Source organism: Hypanus sabinus, chromosome 2 (assembly GCF_030144855.1).
Source record: "Hypanus sabinus isolate sHypSab1 chromosome 2, sHypSab1.hap1, whole genome shotgun sequence".
In the NCBI taxonomy this organism is placed as follows: domain Eukaryota; kingdom Metazoa; phylum Chordata; class Chondrichthyes; order Myliobatiformes; family Dasyatidae; genus Hypanus; species Hypanus sabinus.
The window spans coordinates 67476097-67496985 of NC_082707.1; the positions used below are offsets into that span (position 1 = coordinate 67476097).

At 39.7% G+C, this 20889-nt stretch overlaps 1 long non-coding RNA gene across 2 annotated transcripts in view; it reads right to left on the reverse strand.

Moving 5' to 3' along the window:
• Nucleotides 1-20889, reverse strand: part of LOC132379633 (uncharacterized) — an 89727-nt gene that overhangs the window by 5987 nt on the left and 62851 nt on the right. Inside the window, exons 1-3 of one of the 2 annotated variants that reach the window (XR_009507497.1) lie at nt 12532-12591; nt 4419-4622; nt 2787-2863 (exon numbers count right to left, since the gene is read on the reverse strand). This is a non-coding gene — a long non-coding RNA (uncharacterized LOC132379633). Of the gene's footprint in view, nt 1-2786; nt 2864-4418; nt 4623-12531; nt 12592-20889 lie in introns of those variants that run through there. The other variant, XR_009507496.1, reaches the window with a different exon arrangement.

Genomic DNA, 20889 nt, shown 5'->3' on the forward strand with positions numbered 1-20889 from the left:
AGAAATCAACCCATGTTCAAGGGAGGATTACTCCCAAATTGACTGCATCAGGACTCACTCGGAAGGAGAAGGGCATTGCTCAGAAAATAAGTTAGTGATTTCCATATTATTCCATATATAAAGTATTCCCCAGAAGTAGTCATCAGTTTATTCCATAGTAGTGTTGATACTCATCAGAGATTCTGGCACAGATATGTCATCCTGTAGACTTGTCACTTGAGCCAAATAGATTAGTATTGCATAATTCATATATTTACAAGTTTTTAATTGGTTCCAGCATCATAAGTAGACTACTCAGCAGTACTGTTTGTATGTTAATCTCCTACAAGATGCTGTCTTATAAACACCTCTAAAAATCCAGAATAGTGACATCAACAGATTAAATAATTATTACATAGCTGTTTAAGTGTGACATTGGTATTGTTATTGTTATTACTATTGTCATGTGCACATAGATTTAGTGAAATATCCAAGCCCTTCTTCAATGTTAATTCACAATCCTAACATTGTTAAAATAACTACAGTTCAATGGTGAAACATAAATTCTTTCTGCTTTACAAATTGAAATTAATTGAAGATATTAAAGCATTAACACTGAAATTATAGTTTGCTCTCCTTATTTTACAGCAGAGTTCAACTGGAATCTAGTCTTCTAAATGGATAAATTAGATATAACGACTGATTCCATGATGGTGCAGCAGGTAGTGCTGCTGTCTTACAGCTCTAGGGACAGGGGCTTGATCCTGATCTCACATGCTGGGAGTAGAGAGTTTGCCATAACCAGATTAGCTTCTTGCTGTATCCCAAAGATATGCTGGGAGGTTGCATGGTAACTGTAAGCTCCCCCCTTAATGTAAATTAATGGCAAAAAAAAATGAGGCAGAAGGTGCAGGGGGCAGAGGTGAATCAGTATGTTTAACTCTAGCTCTCCCTTAACTCCATCTACCAGTTGGCAGATGAAACCACTGTTATGGGCTGTAACAACTCAGTGTACAACAGGAAGATAGGGAACTCAGTCACATTTTGTCATGAATAAGCTTTTGCCTCAGTGAGAGCAAAACAAAAAAGTCAGTCTTTAATTTCAAGAAGGGATACAATACACATGTTCCTGTTTACATCAACAGTGCTAAGGTCGAGGGGGTTGTGAGCTTCAAGTCCTGAGCAGTGAGCTTTGCCTGTCCTGGATCAATCACATAAACTATGTGATTTAGTCAAGGAAGCTCACTTATTATGGAGGAATAATAATAATAATAATAATAATAATAATAATAATAATAATAATAATAATAAGCTCACTTATTAAATTTGACATGTTACCTTAGAGCCTCACCAATTTTTATTGATATACCATAGAAAGGTACATAATATGCAGGGAATGGTGGGATACGGATCATGTACAGGCAGCCATGGGTGCCACGGTAGTGTAATGGCTAGTAATATCTCTGGGTGTCAGAGTTTGGAATTCAATTGCTGCACCTGCTGTGAGCGAGGTCACGTGTTTCTCCCTTTGTACGCATACCTTTCCTCCCACAGTCCAAAGACTTACTCGTTAGAAGGTTAATTGGTTCTTGTAAATTCTCCCCTGGTTAAGCTAGGGTTAAATAAGTGAGTTGCTGGGTGGTGCAGCTCAAAGGGACAGAACAGCCTGTTGCACTTTATATCCTTATATAAATAAATCAAATCATAAATATTTAATTGAATTCAGCATTGTGTCTGGGAAGACAGAGTTGGCCAAAGGACCTGCTCCTGTGCTGTATTACTCCATTTTCTATGTATTTATAACCTCTTGATTCTCAAATAATCTACTTTATAACACATAAAGCATCTCAACGCTGACAGTTTTGTTTTCCAAAACACACTCTGTGGCCACTTTATTAGGTAACCTGTACACCTGCTTCTCTGATATCTAATCAGTCAATCATGTGACAGACATGGTCGAGAGGACACACCAAAAATCAAAATGGGGGAGAATATGTTACCTAGGCACATTTGACTGTGGAATGATTGCTGATGCCAGATGGGGCAGTCTCAGATACTGTTAATCACCTGGGATTTTCATGCACAACAGTCTCTGGAGTTTACAGAGAATGGTAGAGAAACCATCCAGCGAGCCACAGTTCTGTGCCAAAAAGGCCTTGTTAATGTGAGAGGTCAGAGGAGAATGACCAGACTGGTTGAAGCCAAAAGGAAGGAGACGGTAACTCAAATAACCATGTTTTGTGACAGTGGAGTATCTTGAACACACACCTCAAACCATGAAGTGTATGGACTATCGCAACAGATCACAAACATACACTCAATGACTTTATTAAGTACAGGAGGTTCCTAATAAAATGCTACTGAGTGTAAATATGAAGCTATTTACTGCAGATTAATCCATTTTCTTTTAAGTGGTAAAAGAATTTTTGATCATCCCATATTTTTATATAAACCATTCACATTAAAAATACCTTGCAGACTTGTCTTTGTGGAGACATTCTTCTGTTTTCATTTTATGCATTTAACGATAGGTTCTATTTTGACAGCATGTGATGAACTTGCTGGACGGTATAATTAAATCACACCCACCTCCAACACATAGACAAAACCTAATTTACTCTGAGCAATCCACACCAAGTATTTACGCTGGGGTTATATTCACTTTTGCCTTGATGTTTTCCGTGCCTGATAATGAATCTGAATTACATATAGTTTTCATTGGTTGTCCATTGTAACCCTTTTAGCAAGAACAATTTTTTAGTTATATGGGATAATGAAAATAAATTTAAAACAGAAAATGTACATACCTTATTAAAATGACTGCTTTGGACTTCTCAGATGGAAACAGCAGGAGGCAGACGAAAATGATCTGTATGGGTGAGGTCTAAATAACAGAAGTGAATTGAAGGAACTCAGCAGTGTTAGGTCATTCCTAGCCTTCATACATTCTGATAATACAAAGCATGTTTTTTTATTAAACTTGATTTAACCATTAAAGAGTTATCTTGTTTACCTTTGCATTTAGTTACAAAGAAAAGGGCAATCAATGTGTATGAAACTAAATGAGCTGAAGCAATATATTATTGTAATGGGAGTGTAATGAGAGTAGATCATTTGACCCATTGAACTTACTCAACTATTCAATAAAATCCTGGCTGATCTTTTACCTCAGCGCTGCTAACCCAAGAGACCTTGATATCCTTGGCATCTAACAATGTATTGATCTCTGTTTTGAATAAACTCAATAACTAAGCCTCCATAGCTACCTTGATTAGAATATTTCAAACTTCATCCATTGCCTACTAGATAAAGATATGTTCCTGCATCTCAGTACTGAATGACTTACCCTAACACTGGTTCTAGATTTTCTAACCAAGGAAATACATTCCTTGCATCTAGTTAGCCAAACCGTGTCAGAATTTTATATCTATCAATGAGATTACCTCTGAAAACCTCTAAACATGAAAGCTTATAGGCCTAAATGATACTGAGAAGCACATAAATGCTTCTGGAATTTCTTAGTTTGGACATGTCCTTCTCTCGATTTTAGACAACAGAACTTTCTGTCTCATCTACTTACTGCCCCCTTGCTGCTCCCAGTCAAAACTAAGACTGAGTTCCCCGGTCCACACTTTCCACTCCACCTGAATCGACATTCCAAAATGAATAATTCCTTCCTTACTCACCTCATCGCTTTTTCCACCTTTATCAATTACTTACGTTTTCCCCTGCAAATGAAAGTGCAATATCTTTTCTTTTACCTCATCCTTTCTCACAATGCAGAGATGTAAACATTCCCTTCAGATGAAGCAACCATTTGCTGCACTTCTTCCAGTCCAACATACTGCATTCAGTGCTCAAACAGCAGAATAGTAAAAACTACCAAGAGAAGCATCTGGATCTCTGTCCTCCCCCTACTTGTGATGTTTACTGGAAACATTACAAATGAAGGGATCAAAGCATTGTTGTTGATCCGTACCACCCATCCCACAGTCTCGTTGGCCCACTACACTCAGGAAGGTGGTACAGGAGCATCAGGTCTAGGACTGCCAGACTGGGTAACAGCTTCTTCCTTCAGGCTGTGAGACTAATGAATACCCTGCCATCACTAGGACAGCGAGTTGTTTACTCTTTACTGTACTGTTTACTGTTTACCTATGCTGCACACATTGCATTTTGAAGTATATTCTATTAACTTATGTAACACTTGCCCAACAGGCTGGTATATGTCTCAGGGAAAAGGAGATCCAGCCACACACCAACCCCACCTCCCATACACGCAGGTGCTTTGAGAATCAAGTTTATGCCTCACGCCCGCCCACAGTATCAAACCCACAACAAATACCGTTATGAAATACACTTTAAAGAGTTTACTTACGTTAACAGAGTATTAGGCAATACAATATATATGCAAGGGAAAAAAACAAAAAGGCGCCAACCTATCAAAGTTCAGTCAGTTTAGTGCACATCGTTGGAGCTCAACCATCCGACCGCTCGTCGCTTGCCTCCGACCTCCACATCTTCGCACCTAGAACCATCCCCGGTGGTCTTCTGAGCAGTGCAGCGCACGTCCACCTTCCTTGGCGTCTTCCTCCCGACTCTCCACCAAAAGCCCGTGAAAACCCTTCCCCCAAGTTCCCAGCCTTACAAGACAAAATAACATTCCCCATTGGTTAACAAATGAATAGAATTACCATATCAGCAAGTATAAAGCAAAACAACTGAGAGAGAAACACTTAGCAGACAAAGAAGCATTCCTACTCTTAACAAACCAAAAAAAAACATTTTGAGTAACATACACAGGACATTGTACACTTATTTATGGTAATATTTTGGTTTATGTGCTATGTGTGATAAATGTTTTGTAGGTGCACTGTGGTCTGGGGAAACCTTTTTCCCTTTGCTTGCATGAACAGTCAGATGATTATAAGCTTGAACTTGAACATGAAATATGGGCTGCACTACACTGGAAAATCTAAATATAAACCGGGTGCCAACTTCACAGGGCATCATCGCATGGAGGTGAGCCTAAGGTTTTAACTTGTTTGATTAAATCTCCACCCCATTCTCACTCTGGTTTATCAATCTGTGGTCAATTTCAATGAGGCCCAAAAGAATTTCATCTTCCATCTGACAATATTGCAGGCTTTGTGACTCAATATTGAATTCAACAATGTCTGATGACTTGTTTTCTCTATATCAGAAATGATGTGTTCTGCAGTAGGACTATTTGTCTGCATAACTCGTTTATTCTCTCTCTACAAACATTAACAGACATCCAACATTCTCTTTTCCTTTTCTGAAAATAACCAGATTTTCCCCAGATGAGAACTCTAAAAGCAAGTGATACAGTTCCAAAATAAAGTTTTGAAATATGGCTAAGGGCACTTAGAACCTGGAAGGGGAGAAATTTCTTCGCTCAAAGATTGCCGAACATTGGAATTCTCTGCACTGGAAAGCTCTCAAGGTTCATTTACTGTGCCCTTTCAAACCACAGTTTGATACTTGGAGAAGCAAGGGTCATGGAAATAGATTTGGAAAATAGTGTTGAGGTAGATAATCAAACATGCCCTGAATGAATGACCACATTCTGCTACTATTTCTTACATTCTTATGATCTTTTAATCTGAATTTTATAGTTTTCACATTTTCTTCTTTTTTATACTTCTTCCCTCATTAAACCATCAACTAAATTGCTTTGCAGTGTATCAAGATGGAAATCCTGCTCTCATCCAATCACAGATATTTCCATTGCCCTATATATTCTTCCCCATGTTCCCTGCAATTTGAAACTAAATAATTTTCTCACTTCTTCAGATATCCATTCTCTGACCTGAACTTTAAATTCTGCTTCTCCTTTCATGGATGCTGCTTGACCTGCTGTGCATTTGAAGCACTTGCTGTTTTCATTTCAGCGTACAGGTTCGATATTTTTTTCTATTTTCTCAGACAGCAAACACCACAGTCTCAAAAAACAATCTAGTGAACACTTCCTCTACTTCCTTTATTGCAAGTATCTCCTTTTGTAGAGACCAAACCTGTAGACAATGTTTCAAGTCTGGTCTCGCGAGAACTCGATATAATTGCAGTAAGAAGTCTTTTGCCTTATACTCAGATACTCCTATATTAAAATCTAAAATACAATTTGCCTATCCAATTCCCTGCGTGTTAACTTTCAATGACATGTACAAGGACACCCAGAGCATTTTGAACACCAATACTTTTTAAGCACTCACCGTGAAAAAATGCTCTGTTCTTTTAGTTTATCAAAAATACCTCATGTTTTTGGTATTATATTCTCGCTGCCTTGTCCTTGCCCAGTCATATAGCCTTTGTCTACCTCCTCAGTGATTGTTTACAATTCCTCAAGACCCACATTGCCAACTGCCTTTTTACGACTAGCAAAACCGGAAAAATTACATTTGGTTCCTTCATCCAAAATCATCACTATACGTAACCTTCCTCTGATTTATTTATATAGATTGTGGACAGCTGGGGAACCTGCAGCAATCACTGCTTCACTGTCATCAATCTGAAAGTAGCATGTTTATTCCCTACTCTTTAATTGCTGATCGGTAACAATACCTCAACCCGAGTCAGTATACTAACAGTATTTTAATTTTACTGTAAAATCCTCTTCATGTGGACCCTTATATTTAATGTCTTCCAACAATCACAAGTACACCATATCCATTTATCTTCCCCTTATCTATTCCACTAGTTACCAACTCAAAAACTAATACATTTGTTAATCCTGCTTTCCCTGTCATACATCCAGCTGAGTCTAAGAGGAAAAAAGTGGGAGAAAGCCATTCAGCCCCTGCTCTGCTATTCAGTAAGATTATGAGTCACTTTTATCTGAGCAGAACTTCTCTACGTACAATTTGCAGCTCTAAAATATCTCAGATGCATCAATCTAGTTTGTATATTGAATATATTCAGTGACTGGAATTCCAAAGTCCTTTTGGGCTGTAGTTTTCAAAAGATTCACTGCCCCTTTTGTGAAGAAATTTCTCCTCTTCACTGCCTTGACAAGGCTTTAAGACCCTTGATTCAAGACATTCAAGCCAGGAAAATAATCAATTTTGCATCTACCCTTCAGACTCCTATACCTCCTCCTTGATGGTAGCAGTGAAAAGAGGACACGTCCTGGGTGATCGAGACCTTAATGATGGAATGAGAATTGGCCAATGCAATGCCTTCTTTGAAATTGCATCAATATATTGGACCCATGAGAGATCTTCAGAGCTGTTGATACCCAAGAACATGAAACAAATCACCCTTTCCACTTCTGATTCCTCGATGAGGACTGGTGTGTGTCCCCTGACATCCCCTTCCTGAAGTCCACAATCAATCCCTTGGTCTTAATGACATTGAGTACAAGGTTGTTGCTGTGACACCACTCAACCAGCTGATCTTTCTTGATCCTGTATGCCTCCTCATCACCATCTGAAATTCTGACAATAATAGTTGTGTCATCGACAAATTTATAGATGTCATTTAAACTGTGCCTAGCCACACATTCAGTGGGCACATATATGAGGTGTGCCAGTATTGATTGTCAACGAGCAGACGTTATTTCCAATATACACAGACTATGGTCATCAGGTGAGGAAGTCAAGGATCCAGTTGTAGAAGCTGATACAGAGGCCCAGGTTTTGCAGGTTATAGAGTAGATCTGGGGGCATGATTGTGTTGAATGCCGAGCTGTCATCAATAAACAGCAGTCTTATGTAGGCATGTACAGGTGATCCAAGGCTGAGTGGAGAGACAGTGAAATTGTATCTGCTGTAGACCTATTGTGGTGATAGGCAAATTGTAGTGGGTCCAGGTCCTTGCTTAGGCAGGAATTGGTTCTAGCCATGACCAACTTCTCAAAGCACTTCATTACAGTAGATATGACTGCAGCTGGGCAATAGCCATTGAGGCAGCTCACCCTGCTCTTCTTGGGCACTGGTACAATTGTTGCCCTTTTGAAGTAAATATGAAACTCTGACTGCAGTAGTCAAAGATAAAAGATGTCCTTGAAAACTCCCACCAGTTGTTAGCACAGTTTCTCAGATCCCTACTAGGTATGCATCAGAGCCTGGCACCTTGCAAGTGTTTACCCTCTTGAAAGATGTTCTGACATCAGCCTCCAAAGCAAAGATCACAGGGATAACTGATGCTTCAGGGATTTGCACAGGAGCTGCTTTATTCTCCCATTCAAAGCGAGCATAAAATGTATTGAGCACATCTGGGAGTGCAACATCACACCCATTCATGATGTTAGGTTTCATTTTGTAGGAAGTTATGGCCTGAAAATCCTCCCAGAGTAGACATGCATCAAATTCCATCTTGAACCTCAGTCAGAATTGTTTATTCACCCTTATGATAGCCCTCCCTAGGTTGTACCTATCCATCTTGAATAATTGTGGACCACTGGTCTTGAATGCCACAAACGTAGCCCTCAGCATTCGTTGATTCCCTTGGTTCATCCATGACTTTAGGTTTGGGTATGTCCGGTATGTTCTCGAAGGCACACACTCATCCACACAGGTCTTGATGAAGTCGGTGACAACAGTGGCATGTTCATTCAGACTTGAAGATGAATCCCTAAGTATTGTCCAGTCCACTGGCTCAAAGCAGTCCTGTAAGCACTCCTCCACTTCCTTAGACCGTACAGTACTTTCTTATCCTCACCACCGGTGCTGTGGTCTTTATTCTCTGCCTGTACATGAGCATTTGCTGTAATGAGAGGATGGACAAAGTTGGCTTGTTTTCTCTGAAACGGTGGAGACTGAGGGCAGACTCATCAGAGGCTTATAAAATTATAAGAGGCATAGATAGAGTACTCTTTTTCTCAGCGTCAAAATGTCTACTACCAGAGGGCGTGCATTTAAGGTAAGAGAGGGTAATTTCAAAGGAAATGTGAAAGGCAAGCTTTTTACACAGTGCATGGTGGGTGCCTGGAGTGCACTGCCTGGGGTGGCGTTAGAGACAGGTACTTTATGAGCTTTTAAGAAACATTCAGGTAGGCATATGAATGTGAGGAAAGTGGCAGGATATGTACATTGAACTTGAACTAAACCTATGATCTAGCTTTGTCTGCGTTTGAAATGAGGAAATGTGTCTGCAGATCCAGTGCAGAGTAACCAGCTTCTTTCATGCTCTTAAATGCAGAGCACTGAGGTGGGTGCTCTGGCTGAGATCCCGGTCAACAGTTGGCACAGATATTGATGATGAGCAAATCAGTGAAAGTAAAGCAGTTAATGTCAAAGGAAGGTGGTTAGATTCACTGTTGTTTTCGGTGTAATTGCCTGTCAACATACTGCCTGAGTCATGCCGCATGTGAGTCTAGTTGGAGTGATTTACTGAGGACTCCATTGATTTCAGTTTTATCATGTCACACGGATGCCACTTCTTGTCAACTTTGCTATGACATCAGGGATGTCACTCTCACCTCCCCACTGGCTGCATCTTTCTTTCCAGATACAGTCTTAAATAGAGCAAGAGATTCATCAAAAGTTATTTCCCTTTTATATATCACTATGATTTGACTCAGTCTTTCCATTACTTCTCAGGTGCTTTGGTATCACTTCCTTAAGAATAGTTCTTAGTAGTTCATCTTGTCAATTGTTGATGTCAAGCTAATTAGACTGTAATGTTTGATTTTCTCTCTCCCTCAAATACCCTTTTTGAATTATTTCCTCCTTCACACCTTGGGTTAGATCTGTCAAATCAAAATGATACATCGAGTCATGAATTTAATCACCAGAATCATCTTGTGTCATTAACAGCAAGTGTAATCACATTTAATACCAATTATAAAACACAAAGTCAAAAAGTTATAATGCAGAACATAGAAATGGCAGATCACACAGTGCCTGGAATATTTTCAAATAAATTTGATATAGGTTCCCCTCTAAATTATTACTTTAGCGCTCAGGTGAATTTAAAAGGAAGTAGTAAATGTAGGCACTGTAGTTGTTTAATTGTTCTGAACCTAATGGAGTTTAATATGAATCACTATATGTAAGTAAATAAAATAATTCCTGAAATATGGTGTTTATATTTGCTTAAATCCATTATGAACTGTAAAAATGGTAGTGCAATATTGCACAGTTCTCTCTTGATGGAGCCACTACAGTTATACTGTGATTGGAAACAAGTTTCCAATACTCTACATTTACATGTTTCCTTAAATGTGTAGAGCTTTCCATTAAGTCATGGAAGGACAGGTAAAAGAGATGTCCAAACAAAATCTGGTTCTCATAAAGCTTTGTAATTGGAAAGCATAGGTTTCAAAGGTGTCTGGAAGGTTTACATCAGCTGAACACTGCATTAGCACCAAAGGATAAAGAGTGCAAAATTGAGAAAAGGGGAAGATGGAAAAATGGAACATTCAATTGGGGAAATTGAAGCAGTGGAGATAGGAAGATAAATTCAACAAACATATTCATGGAAAAGGATATGAAACTAGAATGACTAAAAATGAGGAATTATTGTAGGTCATGGGGATGGGTGAGTGGGACTGATGTAGGATGAAATATGTGCAGCGGGATATTTTTAAGCTGGGATTTAAACCAGGAAAATGGAATGCAGCAATTATGAGAAAGACAGACCAAATACAGCCAAATGTCATGAATTCAGTGTTCTCTTAACATTTATGAATTGATGGCAGTTAGAAAGAGATAGTAGATTAGGATGAACTGATAGTAAATGAAAAGAGAAGCAAAGTCCAAATTCAGCTTGAGCCTCAACTGGTGAATGGAACAGATAAGCTGCTATGTTTGCTCTACTTCATGCAGATGTCAAATTCTTGGTTTTGAATTTTTACGTAGTACTCACTGACATTCTTGTACTTTTTCGCTGGAGCCATCACTGCCATCCCTTAGAGTAGGAAGGTTAAATTCTGTTGTTACTAATACATTTTCAGTGTCTGAACTGGAAGTCTCTGCTGTCATTACCGAGACAATCTTAGTTTCAATTGTACTTGCCTTTGCAAACTTTGATTTACAATTTTTTGGACTTAATATTAGTTACCTTAGAACCAGCAAATGATTTTGAAAATGATGTTATCTTCTGTAGCTTTTTCTTGCCAACATTTCTAAGGAATTACAACACTGAACTGCCAGTTACAGCAATGAGGCCAAGAGTTTCTTGCATCTTTAACCATCTCAGTATGTATCAAGTAACAAAACAAATTGTGGGCTTGCTCAGATGCCTAATCTAACCTCTAAGTTTATTGGTAAGAACTAAATATATAATAAAACAGATACTTTATTGCGAGGTTTCTGAAATGCATCACTCTGTGGTGAAAATTAAATTATGGGAAAATACCTTCACATTATTTAAAAGAAGGAAACACAAAACAGTGATGCTAACTCTACATAAACAAGAAAATTTTTTTGTGTCTGGATTACAGTACATTGGAACAAAACATATTTTGTCAATGCTTAGTGGCATTTATTACTATTAAAATTATATTTATGTATTTCCATTCATTAGATGTCCATGAACTGCACATTATTTTGTGGTCAGGAAGGCTGAATTTGGAATGTAATCCCAAATTTCTGTCTGTACTACTCAAAGTATAAACAGCTTGCCAAAATGTCTTGAGTTCACTTGTTCCTAATTCATCATTGATCATTCTGGAGATGAGCCAAGATTTGTTCTGCATTTTACTCTGACAGCTTGACTATGATTAGAAGTTGTCATCAAGTGAACAAATTCTACTATCTTATGTTAGCCCGGTCCAATAATCTACATTTAACTAAATACTCATTATAGGTTATAGTATGAAAATGGAAAACATAATGGGAAACAAAGAAATAGCAGAACAACCTAAGCAAACATGTTGGTTTTGTCTTCATAGAAGATGACACAAATTAATTCCTAGAAACTTCTAGGAACCAAAACTCTAAAGAAAAAGGTGAATTGTTGGAAATTAATTTCAGTAACAAAGTGAGAGAAAAATTAACTGAAAGGCAATTTATACCAAGAGCTGATGATCTGCATTCCACAGTGCCAGCGAGTGTATTGATTTTCATCTTCTTTGTATTTAGGATCAGTTCCTACAGATTGACAGGTTGTAAATGTAATCCCACTATTTTAAAATGGAGGGAGAGAAAAGAAATAGAGAACTTCATACCACCTAACATTAATAGCAGGGAAAGTGTTAGCCTGTTGCAACAGATGTGATTATTGGACATTTCAAGACTATCAAGAGGATTGTTCAGGACTAGACAAACTGAAGCTGGATTTAAGAAAGTGAGATGATCTTTGGCAAGCCTGGATGGGGTTTTTGAGGGTGTAAGTATTGGAATGGATAAGAAAATATCATTGGATGTTGTGGATTTGATTTTCAGAAAGACTTTGATACAATGGTGGTTAGCAAGCAAAATCTGTGTATTTGGGATTGGAGATAACGTACTATAATTAATAAACCCTTTAACAGAACTGGAATGTCTGATAAGTGGCCTTAAGCTTGATTTATACTTCTGTGTCGCCGTACCTACACTATACGCTATGCCGTAGGGTGATGTGCACCTCCCCAGAACAGTAACTCACGCGTTGCGGCGATGTAGACTGCAACAACTGTGATTGGTCCGCAAGGTAGCATCGTATTTCCTCCTACGCATTTCCAGTTGCTTCTTCTCTGCTATGTCTGTACATAGATGTGAAATAGATGAACCAAATTGTCAAATCTACCTGCTGACATGAGAAAATGTTTGAAATGCATTTCCTTGTCTATGTCTCTCATGAAGAAACTCAACACAGTGGCATGGAAACCCCACCGCCAACTAGCGTTTTGGCGCACACCAACGCATGCTCGCTACGACATTGAGCCAAATCAGGCCTATGGCGTAGCCCATACACACAAGTATAAATCAGCCATTAGTCCTGACATGCTAACCCTGTTTTTCTGTCTACAGATGCTGCCTGTTTGGCTGTATGTTTCCAGCATTTTCTGCTTTCATTGTAAATAAATAGATTCTGTAACGGAGCAGACCCAGTCAATTTACCTTTATATTTGACTGTTTAGCACAACAATATTCTTAAGGATCTCATCCAAGGAAAATTTCTTCAGATGATTAATTAAAAAATAAGTAAGCATAAGGTCCTGACTGCTTTCCATGCGATGATTATACTGACTCACAGTCAGAGAATGTGGAGCATAAATATAAAAACAGAATGTGTTCTTATTTAAGATATTGGAAAAGAAACACGGATAACATAAAATTTTAATCAGGTGATTTATCTAGTAAGACTTATAATTACATCAGTGCAAAATGCTTTTGTGATTTATACTTTTTATTTAGTTTACTTTTAAAATTATTTCATTTGTCCCATATTGAACCACATTCCAAGCTTAGACTCTTGAATGAATAAGCCATCTTTCGGAACAAGTAACTGTTTTGTGTAGAAGTCAGAAGAGCCAACTGCCAAAACAGTGTTAAGTGCAAGAAATAAATTCATTGACACAATTCAGTGCAAGTTATATCCCTCCAGCTTGTTTATGAATAAATGAAGAAAGGCAGTGCTACTTCAAGTTCAAAATGATAACTAAAACTATAATTAAAGTACATCATTATTTCAGGATTTGGCTCAGATTCCTGTTTGAATTCTTGCCAAGGTACATCATTAACTGAAGACTTTGTTGCCCAGTGCCAAATAATTCCCACTTATGAGGAACAAATTATGATGTTATTTTAAACTACTTCATCTGGTTCAAAAATGCAGAGATTTTGGGGTAAGTCGGAGGTGTGGGGTGGAATTTTCACCTTCCAAATGAATGCCTTAAGCCTAACAATACTTTTCCTAATTGCTCACCATCTTTATAACTAACCATACTATCACTCCTTTCTTCCTTCACTTACCCCCAGTTTGATATACCATCACTTTACCTCTCAAAAATGCTGGTTAGTCATGTGAAAAGGTGGATGGAAATATTCGTCTAACCTCTCCTTTGCTGAAGTGCAGGAACATCTTCTTTCTAGTTTTACTGGGGCACCAGGGCAGGAATGGATTTTCAATATTCCTGGATTTCACTGCTTTAAAAGGGATAGAGAGGGTGGAAAGAGGGGAGGAGGGGTGGCATTACTGGTCAGGGATACTATTACAGCTACAGAAAAGTTGGGTAATGTAGCAGGATCCTCTTTGAGTCAGTATGGGTGGAAGTCAGGAACAGGAAGGGAGCAGTTACTCTACTGGGGGTATTCTATAGGCCCCCTGGTAGCAGCAGAGATACCAAGGAGCAGATTGGGAGGCAGATTTTGGAAAGGTGCAAAAATAACAGGGTTGTTATCATGGGTGACTTTAACTTCCCTAATATTGATTGGCACTTGATTAGTTCAGAGGGTTTAGATGGGGCAGAGTTTGTTAAGTGTGTCCAGGATGGATTCCTGTCACAGTATGTTGACAGGCCGTCTAGGGGGAATGCCATACTAGAACTAGTATTAGGTAACTAGGTAACGAATCGGGAGGTCACAGATCTGTCAGTGGGTGAGCATCTGGGGGACAGTGATCACCGCTTCCTGACCTTTAGCATTATCATGGAAAAGGAAAGGATCAGAGAGGACAGGAAAATTTTTAATTGGGGAAGGGCAAATTATGAGGCTATAAGGCTAAAACTTGCAGGTGTGAATTGAAATGACGTTTTTGCAGGGAAATGTACTATGGACATGAGATCGATGTTTAAGGATCTCTTGCAAGATGTTAGGGATAAATTTGCCCCAGTGAGGAAGATAATGAGTGGTAGGGTGAAGGAACCATGGGTGACAAGTGAGGTGGAAAATCTAGTCAGGTGGAAGAAAGCAGCATACATGAGGTTTAGGAAGCAAGGATCAGATGGGTCTATTGAGGAATATAGGGTAGCAAGAAAGGAGTTTAAGAAGGGACTGATAAGAGCAAGAAGGGGGCATGAGAAGGCCTTGGTGAGTAGGGTAAAGGAAAACCCCAAGGCATTCTTCAATTATGTGAAGAACAAAAGGATGACAGGAGTGAAGGTAGGACCGATTAGAGATAAAAGTGGGAAGATGTGCCTGGAGGCTGTGGAAGTGAGCGAGGTCCTCAATGAATACTTCTCTTCGGTATTCACCAATGAAAGGGAACTTGATGATGGTGAGGACAATATGAGTGAGGTTGATGTTCTGGAGCATGTTGATATTAAGGGAGAGGAGGTGTTGGAGTTGTTAAAATACATTAGGATGGATAAGTCCCTAGGGCCTGACGGAATATTCCCCAGGCTGATCCATGAGGTGAGGGAAGAGATTGCTGAGCCTCTGGCTAGGATCTTTATGTCCTCGTTGTCCATGGGAATGGTACTGGAGGACTGGAGGGAGGCAAATGTTGTCCCCTTGTTCAAAAAGGGTAGTAGGGATAGCGCAGGTAATTATAGACCAATAAGCCTTACGTCTGTGGTGTGAAAGCTGTTGGAAAAGATCCTTAGAGATGGAATCTATGGGTACTTAGAGAATCATGGTCTGATCAGGGACAGCCAGCATGGCTTTGTGAAGGGCAGATCGTGTCTAACAAGCCTGTTAGAGTTCTTCGAGGAGGTGACCACGCATATAGATGAGGGTAGTGCAGTAGATGTGATCTACATAGATTTTAGTAAGGCATTTGACAAAGTTCCACACCATAGGCTTATTCAGAAAGTCAGAAGGCATGGGATCCAGGGAAGTTTGGCTAAGTGGATTCAGAATTGGCTCGCCTGCAGAACGCAGAGGGTTGTGGTGGAGGGTGTACATTCAGATTGGAGGGTTGTGTCTAGTGGTGTCCCACAAGGAACTGTTCTGGGACCTCTACTTTTTGCGATTTTTATTAACGACCTGGATGTGGGGGTAGAAGGGTGGTTTGGCAAGTTTGCAGATGATACAAAGGTTGGTGGTGTTGTAGATAGTGTAGGGAATTGTCAAAGATCACAGAGAGACATTGGTAGGATTCAGAAGTGGGCTGAGAAGTGGCAGATGGAATTCAACCCAGAGAAGTGTGAGGTGGTACACTTTGGAAGGACAAACTCCAAGGCAGAGTATAAAGTAAATGGCAGGGATACTTGGTAGTGTGGAGGAGCAGAGGGATCTGAGGGTATATGTCCACAGATCCCTGAAAGTTGCCTCACAGGTAGATAGGGTAGTTAAGAAAGCTTATGGGATGTTAGCTTTCATACATACGTAAATCAAGGGATAGAGTTTAAGAGACGCAATGTAATGATGCAGCTCTATAAAACACTGGTTAGGCCACACTTGGAGTATTGTGTCCAGTTCTGGTCGCCTCACTTTAGGAAGGATGTGGAAGCATTGGAAAGGGTACAGAGGAGATTTATCAGGATGCTGCCTGGTTCAGAGAGTATGGATTATGATCAGAGATTAAGGGAGCTAGGGCTTTACTCTTTGGAGAGAAGAAGGATGAGAGGAGAGATGATAGAGGTGTACAAGATATTAAGAGGAATAGATAGAGTGGACAGCCAGTGCCTCTTCCCCAGGGCACCACTGCTCAGTACAAGAGGACATGGCTTTAAGGTAAGGGGAAGGAAGTTCAAGAGGAATATTAGAGGAAGGTTTTTCACTCAGAGAGTGGTTGGTGCGTGGAATGCACTGCCTGAGTCAGTGGTGGGGGCTGATACACTAGTGAAATTTAAGAGACTACTAGACAGGTATATGGAGGAATTTAAGGTGGGGGGTTATATGGGAGGCAGGGTTTGAGGGTCGGCACAACATTGTGGGCCGAAGGGCCTATAATGTGCTGTACTATTCTATGTTCTATAACCTACATACCTACTACCACCACCAGCTTTCTGATCCGATATTCCCTCTGTCACTGCCTTACTGTGCATATGAAGGTCAGTGAAATAATTTGCAACATCACTGTGATTTATGTATATACATTCCTCAAAGATTGGTTGCCTGATAAGCAGAGGCAACTACTGTTGAGGCTTTTATTATCATTAGATCAGAAAATCTTAGGTTTGTGTGTTCATCTGTGCTGGCTGCTGCCTTAGTGAAGTTTGCCATTGGAATGTTATAATAGACTTCAACATCAAACTTTTCAATCCTAATTGCCTTCCAGTAACCCCATAAAATGTCTAGATGTGTGAACTTCAAGCTATGGAGTATCTATGATGCCACTTAAATCAAGTCGTTTGCTTTAACAGTGTATTACCAACAGCTCAGACATTATCAACACACTGTGACGTTTCTGGTAATCTCACTGTGTTCTGCCACCTTATCACTTTGAAGTCAACATTGAATACTCTTATTTCATGAATTTCTCACTAACTTTTCCTTTCTCACCCCCCAAGCTCTCTCCAAATTCTGACATTCATCTCTTAACTCACACCAAGTTCCAAAGGCCCCTCAATTATAACTTGCTGATCTAGATCAGCTCCCCTAATAATAGCAACATTAAAGATTTTATTCTCCTCGGCCCCAATTATCACCTTAGCCTCTCTTTTTGTTGTTTATGTAATCACCCTCAGTTAAAGGGTAAGTAGGCACAACCTCCAATGAAAGGCCATTAAGGCACAAGAAACTTGAAAACACTTGTTTGGTGCAGCTAGAAATCTATGTTTCACCATTGTGCAGATCTCTGATATGTATTCCAATTAACTCCCCTGCTTTGAAGAATTCATTTTCAGTTTTTGTTGATTGAATGTAAGCTATTGAAATTGTTACCAACTACCATGAACTACCATTTCAGAATGACAACCTGGCACTAGATTAAACACATGTAATTTTTAGTTGATCTATAGAACTGAAACATGAATTATGTTGAATAGAAATGTACTTCTCACAGCAGTCCTCAGTAATTTTTCAAAAAAACATTCAATTCAGCTGGACAAAAGTTTGATGACCATCTTCGTGAAAGCTAAATAACAGTTATAATCTTAGCATTTGTTGCCTACAATGCAAGCTCTCCGGCAAATTTGAAGTTGCTGGGATTGCTAAAGTTCTATGATCTGCTGTACTCTGAATGGACTCCCTGGCAATGGAAGCAAAGCTTTCACAACGTTAGTTAGGATGGGACAAGAGATTCATATTGATGATGGAGAGACATTCCAATCCTCTGAAGAGGTGGTATGTTTCCAAAGAAATGGAAAACCTATGTTCTGCTTTGTGTAATAAAGAATGAGGCCATATTCTTCTGCGCTTCCTTTCATGATCTCCAGCAGTGGCTCAAATATTGCTGTTTATTTATCACCAAACTAAACACTACTGTACCTTTACATAGTAAGGACACAATACTGTAAACATGGATGCAAATTCTAGATTAAATTCTGATCTGATTCCCCTACTGAATTATTTTCAAGTTCTTTCTTTCGACTCAATTTTGCTTGACAGCTGAAAGGCTGAAATTTGTCATTTAATCTCATGACTCACTGAACCAGTGTACCAGATGAATGATTCTCTTCAAGAGATGATGAGAACGAATTAGACCATTTTATAAAATGTAAATTACTTAGTTTTCAACAAAACCTTTCAACAAAATTGGACACCGATGCAAGGTAATTGCTTTTGGAGGAAATAATTATCAATCAAAGTATTTAATTAAAATCATAATAGAGTAGTTTTTTTTTGTTCTAAATCTCAAGCCAGAGTCTCCAACCCACAGCGAGTTAGATTGTAATAAAGGGCATCAGTTCACAAAATATGGTTTTAAACAACAGCACTTCTTTCTCCTCTTTGAACCTTACCTCCTCTGAATTAACTGCCCTCCACTCACTCTGGACCAATCCCAACCTCAGTATCAAACCTGCAAAGGGGTTGCTGTGGTTATGTGGCAGACCGATCTCTACATTGTAGAGGCCAGGCGGCAACTCTCAGACACCTCCTCTTATTTACCCCTTGAAAGCGACCCCACTTGGGACCATCAGGGTATTGTCTTTGACACTACCACCAGCCTCATCAGTTCTGGAGATCTCCCATCCACAGCCAACAGCCTCATAGTTTCCTTCCCCTGCACAATTCGTTTCTAGCTCCAAAACAAAAGACTCAAGCTGTCCAGGTAGGCCTATTGTTTCTGCCTGCTGCTGCCCCACTGAACTTGTGTTCACATACCTTAACTCTGCTTTATCCTCCTTGGTTCAGTCCCTTCCCACCTCCATCTGTAACACCTCATGTGCTCTCGATCTCCTCAACGACTTTCAATTCCTTGTACCTGATTACCTAATTTTCACCATGGATGTCCCTACACACTTCAATACCCCATCAAGAAGGCCTTAAAGCTTTCCATTTGTTTCTTGTCAACAGACCCAACCAGTTCTCCTCCACCATCACCCTCCTCCACTGGTGGAACTGGCCCTCACCCTCAACAATTTCTCTTTTGGCCCCTCCCTCTTTCTCCAAACTCAAAGTTTAGTCATGGGCACCTTCAAGGGCCCCAGATATGCCTGCCTTTCCTTTGGCTATGAGGAACAGTCCAGTTTCCAAGCCCTTCCTGGTAATGCTCCCCAACTCTTTTTGTGCTACATTAACGACTACATTGGTGCTGCGAACTACATTGGTGCCAGCTTCCCTTCATATTTAATCTTTTCCCTCCTAACGGCACTTTGCCTTCTGTTGGTTTTAATACCTTCCCAATCCTCGAGTTCCCACTAATTTTACTTTATCATATGCCCTCTCTTTTCCTTTCATGCTATCTTTGACTTCCCTTATCAGACACAGTTATCTCAACCTCGCTTTACAATCTTTAGAATGCGCTCTATTCTGCATCTTCCAATAGGCCTCAGAAAAACCAGCCATCGGTGTTCTCTTATCATCCCTGTTAGTTTCCACTTCTAATCAACTTTGGCCATCTCCTCTCTCATGCCTCTGAAATTCCCTTTACTCTTCTATAACACTGATACATCTGAATTTATCAGATGTATCAGTGTTCTCTGAAACCTTCAAACTGCAGGTATCTGACCAACTCAAACTGCAGGGTGTATCTCATCATATGTTGATGACTGGCTCCTAGCGGTTCTTTGACCTTAAACTCGCCGATCAAATCTGGTTCATTACACATCACCCAGTTCAGAATTGCCTTTCCCCTAGTGGGCTCAACCTCAAATTGCTCTAAAAGCTATCTCATATCCATTCTACGAATTCCCTCTTTTGGTATCCAACACCAATTTGATTTTCTCAGTCTACCTACATATTGAAATCCCACACAACTGTCCTCATATTGCCCTTTTAGATGGCCATTTTAGTCAAATGTCTCAGTATTACAGTGCAATAAAGGGAATTACAAAGGCATGAGAGGGCAGTTGACCAGAATTGATTGGAAAAGAACCCTTATCCAGGGATGATAGCAAAGCAGCAGTGGCTAGAATTTCTGGAAGCAATTCAGAAGGCATGGGATATATACATCCCAAAGAGAACAAAGTATTCTAAAGACAAGATGACACAACCGTGGCTAACAAGGGAAGTTAAACCCAATGTAAAAGCCAAAGAGAGGGCATATAATAGGGCAAAACTTAGTGGGAAATTAGAGGATTGGGAAGCTTTTTAAAACCAACAAAAGGCTACCAAAAAAGTAATTAAGGTAAAGATGAATACAAATGTAAGCTAGCCAATAATATTAAATGCCAGAAGTTTCTTCAGCTACATAAAGCATAAAAGAGAGGCGAGAGTGGATATCAGACTACTGGGAAATGATGCTGGAAAGGAACTAATGGTGGACAAGGAAGTGGCAGATGACTTGGATAAATGTTTTGCATTGGTTTTCACTGTGGAAGACACGAGCAGTATGGTAGAGGTTCCAGGTGTCAGGAGTCATGAAGCGTCTGCCATTACTAAAGAGAAGGTTCTTAGGAAACTGAAACGTCTGAAGGTAGATAAGTCACCTGGACCAGATGGTGTACACCCCAGGGTTCTGAAAGAGGGGGCTTGAAGTGATTGTAGAGACATTAGTAATGATCTTTCAAGATTCACTAAATTCTCGAATGGT